The sequence below is a fragment of the Dipodomys spectabilis genome, unplaced genomic scaffold, assembly GCF_019054845.1.
Source record: "Dipodomys spectabilis isolate Male_0828 unplaced genomic scaffold, ASM1905484v1 ptg000094l, whole genome shotgun sequence".
Classification (NCBI taxonomy): domain Eukaryota; kingdom Metazoa; phylum Chordata; class Mammalia; order Rodentia; family Heteromyidae; genus Dipodomys; species Dipodomys spectabilis.
Genome location: NW_024870771.1, coordinates 20,289,649 through 20,298,943, shown reverse-complemented (window position 1 = coordinate 20,298,943; position 9,295 = coordinate 20,289,649). Strand labels below are relative to the sequence as shown.

General features: G+C 34.2%; 1 pseudogene; it reads right to left on the bottom strand.

The window, feature by feature from the left end:
• Positions 1–5,662: 5,662 nt before the first annotated feature.
• Positions 5,663–6,110, bottom strand: LOC122112423 (annotated as a pseudogene).
• Positions 6,111–9,295: the final 3,185 nt, after the last annotated feature.

The window sequence follows — 9,295 nt, the reverse complement described above, 5'->3', positions numbered from 1 at the left end:
TACGCTCTGCTTTTCTTGATGTTGCATTATTTTTTGTTCAATCAAGAACATTTTTCTTTTGTTTGTTGAGTGCAAAGAGTATATGAAATCTAGAATAGAGGGGTGTACATTTAGATGTTGTTACCAACCTGATGAGTAATTCTCCATTCTTGAGTCTCTAAAGTGGTTGGAGCAAAACTAACTTTTAAGATTTTTTTTGGTAAATGTATGCAGCATTAGTAAAATGCTAATATTGGGCTGGCCATAAGTTCTAGCATATATGTAATAATAATGCCATTGTCTACAATTTGCTGAGCAAATCGTACTCTGGTTTTTAATTCATGGAGTATAAGAACTAAAATACTTACTTTTAGTTCATTTTAATTTTCATCTAATTGTTCAAGAAGTGACAGTGTAGAATTTCAATTTATGTATTCACTGTATATGGATCAAATCATGATACTTTGTATTTAAATAAGATACCTATCATGTCTTCCTGGCAAACATTCAAAAGCCTCCCATCTGGCTACTTTGAAATATACAATACAGCATTATTGTTTATAATCATTTCACACTTACTTATTATTTCTCTATAACTATAACTTTGTAGTCATTGATCCCTATCTTTCCATTCCAATCTCTTGCCTTCCCCTGATTTTACTCCTATCTTTTTGTCCCACTGTTTTTGTTGTATCAATTAGATTTACAAGGGAGTTTCATTTTGACATTTCCATATATGAATAATGAATCTTTCTTTTCAAATCAGCCTTTGTCACTCTTCCTCATCTTCTCTATTCCTTCCCAAACGAATCTCAGAAAGCTCCATTGCTCCGTTTTAACAAATGTTTGTATATGTATTTCTGTGACACATACTCATTTACATAAGATACAGTAATTTTGCATGATATATATCTTTCTGAAATTGGCTTATTACAAATGATGCAATATCATCCAGATTTAACCCTGATTTACAAATAAAGAGGATATCATCATCTTTATGTCAACCTAGCACTCCATATTTTATAGATATGCCACATTTTAAATTTTTACTTTCTGATGACCATTTAGGTTGATTCCCTATCTTGGCTATCATGAATAGTTTTTAATGAACATAGGAGTACAGGAATATATTCAATTAATTTCAGCTTTTCAAATATATGTCAAATAGTGAGAATTTTGGTTGTCTAATTTTAGTTGCCTTAGTGTCTTTGAGGGATATCCTTAATGTTTTCCATAGTGAATAGACTCATTTACCTTCTTTTTTCTCCCTATCCTTAGTAGCATTTTGCCTTTTGATAATAGCCACTCTTACTAGAGTGACATGAGTGTGGCCTTTACTTTTTTGTTTGATCAACACATTTTTGTATGTGTATTGTTCACTTCTAAGAAGGTTTTCTTTTGAAAAAATTCATCGAGGACTTTGTCCATTTATTTTACTTCTGAAAATACTGTACAGAAGGGTTACAATTACATGGGCAAGGTAATGAGTGCATTTCTTATCAAGCATTGTTGCCTTCTCCTTTGCTTCCCCTTACCATCACTTCCCATCCTTCCCCCCCCCCCCATTTTCGATATAATACCTTTTACATATCATTGGTGCAATGGGTCCACCTGTATCCCTATTTAAACAATTTGTTTTGTTTTTTCCCTTCCCCTCCACAAATTATACCAACATCAAATACAGCGAAAACAGGGGTTATACCATGGGGATTGGATATACAAAGCAACAAAGAAATATCTTACAAATATGTTAGACATTATAGCAAGAAAGAAAAAAAAACATTTGAGTCATTAACTTAGGGTACATTTCGCTTAACATCAACTTATCTGACCGTTTCTGCTTTTCTCAGACATATACTAGTTATTGCAAATAAGGGAAACCATGGGACCTATGTTTCTTTGGGCCTGGCTTACTTCACTTAATATAATTTTTTCCAAGTCTTTCCTAACAAATGGGGTAATGTCATTCTTTCTGATGGAGGCATAGAATTCCATTGTGTATATGTGCCACATTTTCTTTTTTTTTTTGGAGGGGAGGGTCGGTAGTGGGGCCTGAACTCTGGGCCTGGGCTCTGTCCCTCAGCTTTTCAGCTCAAGGATAGCGCTCTACCACTTGAGCCACAGCGCCACTTCTGGCTTTTTTCTTTTTTCTTATGTGGTGCTGAGGAATCGAACCCAGGACCTCAGGCATGCAAGGCAAGCGCTTTACTACTGAGCCACCTTCCCAGTCCAGTACCACATTTTCTTGATCCATTCATCTACTGAGAGGCATCTAGGTTGCTTCCATTTTTAAAATTAGATTATTTGGGTTCTTCTGTTTTGTTAGTAAATTGTTCCAATAATTGCATATATTATATATTAACTTTTTATCAGATATGAAGTTTGTGAATATTTTTTACAGTTGTAGAAGTTATGTATTTACTCTATTGAATGCTTCCTTTAATGTGCAGAATTATTTCAGTTTAATCTACTCCTTTTAGTCTGGTTTTGATTTTGTTCTGGGTTGCATATCCAAAACTTTTGGCCAACTCCAGTGTTATGAAGTGTTTTGTCTGTTTTCTTTTAATAACTCCATACTTAGACCTGAAACCTAAAAAAAATTCATTCTTGCACATTGCAGACACAGAAGGAAAGAAATGAGTTGATTATAAAAGGGAAGTATATAAAGGGGATTAGTTATAGCTGAACCATTGCAATCCTTCAGTTTCAGCTCATGCTATAATCAGCTATGAAAATATCCATGCCGTATTGGTATTTCTCAGCCAATATCAGTATTCCTCCTCTAATTCGAAACTGGTTTATGTTTTCTGTGAAATAACTTCAATAGTCAATGATCTATGGTATGACCCCAATTTAGGTGATCTTGTGAAACTGTAAGAAAATGCAAGTGTTATGAGCATATTTAAGGCAGGCTAGGGTAAACTTTAAATCAATAAGTTAAAGTATAAAAATGTATTTTCGCTAGCACTGTACCACTTGAATACAATGCCACTTCTGTATTTTCACCTTAAGATACTATACCTTCAATGGGTTTGTATGGTTGCCACCCCCATTGTAACTCAAGAAGAAATTCTAAAACCCCTTTGTGCAACTACTAAAATATGTTAATAAAAATAGATTTCATAAAATAGAAGTCACGAATTAGTTAAATGTGAGCAGAGAAAAAGAGGACTGAGAAAAACTCCAAATTCCTAATGTTTAACATCTCTGATGTTACAGATACTATAAGTTTTTGTTGCCAGAAGATTCTGTATAGATTGTTAACAAGGGAAACACATCTTTAATATAGTTAATAATTCAATATATATCCTACAAATATAAAAAAAGGATAGGAACTGATGTGTTGGGAGGGAATGGATGAGAAAATTAATAGGGGTAACTGGTTAAGATGCATTGTACTCCTAAACTGTTGTTGTATAGCAATTCCTATGTACAATTACTTAAAGATAATAAATTAATTTTTTGAAAGAAAGTTCTTGGGCTAAGAAGGTGGCTCAGTGGTAGCGTATTTGCCTTGCATTCATGAGGTCCTGGGTTCAATTCCTCACCACCACATGAGCTGAAAAAAGCTAGAAGTGGTGCTGTGGCTCAAATGGTAGGCTCAGACTTCAGCCCTCACAAACAAAAAAAGGAAAAAGAAAGAAAGAAAAAGGAAGTTCTGGGTGTGTTTGAAATCCAAAGAGCATCTAATTTGTTTCATTATAGTAGATTAAAAAGGTTATAGAATTAAGAACAAATGAAAATATTCCTAAGAAAGTCAAGCTTGTTTAAGCATAAGAGACACAAAACAAAATACAACTCATCAGGGGCTTAACCCTGAAATGTTCACCACTCAGGAGGATGAGTTCATTTTAAGCTATCCTGAGCAGAAAAGTTGATGAGTTGCTTACCTCCAATTAACCAGCAAAACAGTTGGAAGTGGAGCTGTGGTACAACTGATAGGGCACTAGCCCTCAGTGATGAAGCTAAGAAAGAGCACCTGAGGCCCTGAGTTTAAGCCCTAGAAATGGCATCAAAGAAAGAGACAGAGCCAGGCACTGGTGGCTCACATCTGTAATCCTAGTTACTCAGGAGGCTGAGATGTGAGGGTTGTGGTTCAACGCCAGCCCAAGCAGAAAAGTCTGTGAGACTCTTATCTCCAATTAATCACAAGAAAACTGGAAGTGCTGCTTTGGCTTAGTGATAGAGCATTAGCCTTGAGTCTTGAGTTGAAGAGCTCAGGGACAGCACCCAGGCCAGAGTTCAAGCCAATGACCACACACACACACACACACACACACACACACACAGAAGAAAGAGACAGAGTTAGAGATCAAGACAAAGTCTTTTCACTTTTAATTTAAATAATTATATTTTGTCAGCAAAGTAATTTAATGTTGTGCAGAAAACCCTTGAAACCTTGGTTTTCTTAAAAGTTTAACAGTATACTTAATGTGTCCAAGTTCTTGCTGTTTCTACAAAACACTCCTGTGTGTGGATATCAATGGTAAGTTTTAGTCTGTCATTTGCATTATTTTATGGAATTCAATGTATTATTTGGTTTTGTTCTTTGGAGAGTTTTATTAATACCATTCTGAAGATTGTATTCAGATGTGGAAGCTTTTAGTGTATGCTCAGAGGCAGTGTGTGTGTGTGTGTGTGTGTGTGTGTGTGTGTGTGTGTGTGTGTATTTGTGTCTATCAGATATCAAATAAGCTTTATGTTGTGAATACTGAATTGACTCTTTAGATATAGAAGCAATGATAATGGATACTTTAATAATATGAAAAGAAAAATAGATTATAGTCCTTAATCAATGTGTACACAAAATTATTTCCATTTGTAAAACTATTCTTTTTACTAATGATATCAATTTTGTGTGTTAATTGGCTTGAACTCAGGGCTCTTGCTTAAATATTTTTTCATTAATGACTGAAACTCTGCCCCTCTATTTATGGCTTTTGTTAGTTAATTGGAAATAAGTGTCTTTTGGATTTTTCTGCATATATATATTAAGTGAACAATTAGCAAGAAATCACAAAAATCAAATACCAGTTACAAGATACATGAAAATAAATGAGGACTGCCTCAGCTCTTCAACTATGCTATGATTTTTACCATTATATTTGTATTCCAATAAGTCTATTCAGTGGATAATTTCAAAAGAAATTTCCAGTAGACCAAAAATGGCAGAATGAAGAGGCTGAAAATTCCATCACTTTGTAAAATCAGTACAAGATTGATTGCACTGCTTTTACAAGGCTCACAAAGTCTGCCTGTGTTATACTTTCTCAAGATGCTGAAAATTAGCCAAAATCATGCAACAATAAAGGCAACTCTATAAGTCTATGAAATCAAAGCAGCAAAATACAAGCATAAAATTAATCATGGAGAACAAAGAAACATAATAAATATTCCAGAAATAATTCCACAAACTTTGGCTGACTGACCTTCAATAAAGTTGACAAGAATGGGCAATAGGTAAAGCACAATCTCCACAATAACTACATTGGGAAAGTGTATAGTCATATGTCAAATGGGACTCTTCTGAATTAATATTGTAAATTCTACAGTTGTCATATTCTTATTCTCTACACTTAATTTTATGCTTAAATGTTGCTGCTTTGATTGAAAGATTTGTAGAGTTTTTTTAGAACAAATAATTTTTAATGGGGTATTAGATTTTAACAAATTCACTGAAGGATCATGCAGTAATGCTTGCATTAGAGACAATTCTGGGCCCCAAGTCTGCACATTCCTTTGCCATAGGTCCTGTGATGGCAGAACCTTTCATCTCCCCTTTATCGTTTACTATGACAACTGCATTATCTTCAAGATAATGGAACACACATTTTTTCTCCTGTATGACTTTTGTTGTTGAATTACCACCACTGGATGTATCTTCTTTCTTAGCTCTGGTTTGCCTGTCTTGACTGTAGCCATCACCATGTCACCTACACCAGCAGCAGGAAGTCTGTTCAGTAATCCCTTCATCCCCTTCACAGAAATGATATAAAGGTTTTTGGCTCCTGTGTTGTCAGCACAGTTGATCACAGCTCCTACAGGAAGACCCAGCGAAATCCGAATTTTGGCACCAGAAGAACCACCATGTCCTCTCTTGGACATCTTGGACGACGCCGGAAAAGGACAGAAAGTTGTAGATTATTTTTACATCAGATAATACAATGACACCATCTTCTTCATTCTTGCTCAAAATTTCTTTAGATATGTTGGGGAAGTCATTGTTCTCTACAAATTTTAACATTTGTTTCATTTCTATAAAAACAGACTTCTGGAATTCGAATTGGAATTTGATTATTGGAATTTTGGTAGACATATGAGTATTACTTGTATGGGCTATGACTTTTGATAGTTTAAGCATTTGAAAAAAATTAATTCTCCAGATCCATAAACAGAAAATGTTTTGCACTTATTTATATTGACTTTAATTTAAATATTTTACAGTTTCCAGTGTAGTGTACAAATATTTTTTAAATTTTATTTGAAAACTTATTCCTCACTTTTGTGCTATCATTGAAAGGATATCTGTCTCACCTTTTTAATATTTCACCATTAGAAGGTAGAAAAACCACAAATTTGGGGGCATAAATTACATATGTGCAACTTTATGAATTTCTGTTATTTCTACTAGTTTGTCCTGGAATCTTTATGATCATTTACTCTGTAAGATTATGCCATTTGCAATCCTCCTTCTGAAGATTGTTGTTATACTTGAATCTGAAAATTTTCCCAGTAGCTCAGGAGTTAAAAAAATAGTGTGCATCTTGGCACTGTAAGTATGTGGTAGAATCTTTACAAAGATATGGTCTAATGAGAATTCTTTAGAAAATTGGTAATGTGTCTAAGAAGGAGCCTGAAGGTCCATAGTCTTACTCTTCCTGTCTTTTCTATTCTGGACATAAGATGAGTGGCTTACCTCTACCATTTATTCCTCAACATGATTTTCTACCTTGCTACACATTCAAAAGAAACGGGTATATCTGGCCCTGTGTAGAAACCACTAAGCTATACGGCAGAATAAAAATTTTCTTCTTAGAAGTTAATTAATTCATGCATTTATTACAGTCAGTAATCTAAAATAATTATGATATAGATCCTGCAGACTGTCCAGTTATTTCCTCACATGAATCAGTTTTACTCTCAATGATCTTGAGATATTTCAGAACCAGTGAGTCACAGTATGTGTTTGTTCCTGTTGAAAATAGAATAACTTTCTACAATAAAAAAACATAAAAAAAGAAAATAGAATAACTCAGTTTTTAGTTTAAAGTAGTGACAAACAAATTCAAGTTCCATTCTCTAACTGCCTGTTGAGAAACATAGGCAAATTTAACCTTTGTGATTTTCTATTTATTATCATTTGGATAGTGATTATAATGGTTATAGAAATCTTATATTATTACCTTTAGGATTTAAGAAAATCAATCTACAGTCAATACTGATATGTAGAAATATGTTTATATGTCTATTAATGTATCCATAATAAATATAAATAATATAGAAAAATAATAGTAAATTTTGAGGTATTTGCTATAAGAGGACTACCAAGAGATTTCAATTATGCTACTTGTGTTTATTGTGGAGTCTATAAGCAAACTCAATGTGTATATTTATAGTGTTCATACTTAAATAAAATAGATTTGAGCTCAATAACCTGGAATGTTGGTTTATATGATCACAATCAGTTAGATTAAAGGGTAGATGCTCTAAAACAAACACAATGAAGACCCACAAGCTCATGAAAGTATAATGAGCAATATAATATAAGGTGATGAGAGCTAATACTTCATGCAAATGTGACATTATGTATCTCTTTGTGTTTAAGAATATTCTTGTCAGCTATGCAAATGCTAGTCATTATTTCTCAACATGCTCTGATCGCAAAAGAGCACAAAGAAGATTCTATATTTCACTCATTTAGAACATTATTATATTGTACTTTTTAATAGTTTTTTTATTGTAAAAATACTGAGAAGAGGGGTTACAGTTCCATGAGCAAGGTAATGAGTACATTTCCTACCAATCATCGTTGCCTCTTCCTTTGTTTTTCACCTACCATCCCTTCCCTCCTACCTCCACAACTACACACCCGTCCTGCCCACACCGCTGCCTAAATTGTAAAGTTCGTTTTTCAACATAGTGTCTTGTACATCTCATTGTTACAATGGGTCAACCTGTATCCCTATTCAAACATTTGGTTTTTCCCTTCCCCTCCCCAAATTAGAGAAGTGTATATACAAGATGCAGAGCAATGACATCAAATACAGTGAAAACAGGGGTTATACTGTTGGGGGGAACATACAAAGAAAGAAAAATCAGATAGTACATTATAAGTTCGTTAGAAACAATAGGAAGAAAAAAAAGGGACACTTGTGTCACTATCTTGGGGTTGATTTCGCTTAACATCTGGTCATAATTATGTAGCTTTGGCCTTTTTTTCGGCTTATCCTACATGTGTACTTGTTATTGCAAATAAGGGAAACCATAGGACCTATGTTTCTTTGGGCCTGGCTTCATTTATATAATTTTTTAAGTCTTTCCATTTCCTAACAAATGGGGCAAAGTCATTATTTCTGATGGAGGTATAGAATTCCATTGTGCATATATATATATATATATATATATATATATATACCACATTTTCTTGATCCATTCATCTACTGAGGGGCATCTGGGTTGGTTCCATATCTTAGCTATGGTAAATGATGTTGCAATAAACATAGTTGTGCTGATAGCTTTAGTGTGGTCTTGTTTGTGATCATTTGGGTAAATGCCCCAAAGTGGGATTGCTGGGTCATAGGCGAGCTCTATGTAGACTCTTTTGAGGAACCTCCATACTGCATTCCAAAGAGGTTGAACAAGATTACACTCCCACCAATAATGCAATAGGGTTCCCTTCTGTCCACATCCCCAGCAGTATCCATTGTTATTAGAGTTCTTGATTATAGCCATGCTAACAAGGATGAGGTGGAATCTCAATGTTGTTTTGATTTGCATTTCTTTTATGGCTAGAAAGGTTGAGCATTTCTTCATGTGTCTACTGGCCATTCTTATTTTCTCTTCAGAGAAGTTTCTCTTTAAGTCTTTAGTCCACTTACTTATCAAGCAGTTGTTTCTTTGAGGATTTGTGGTTGGGGGATTTAATTTTTTGAGTTTGAAGTATATTTTGGATATGAGACCCTTGTCCATTGTATGCCTAGTGAAGATCTTCTCCCAATTCGTAGACTTTCTATTGATCTTGCTAAAAACTATCCTTAACAGAGAACAGTGCTGGAGAAATATCAATATGAAATTTCAAACAGTACAATGCCATAGT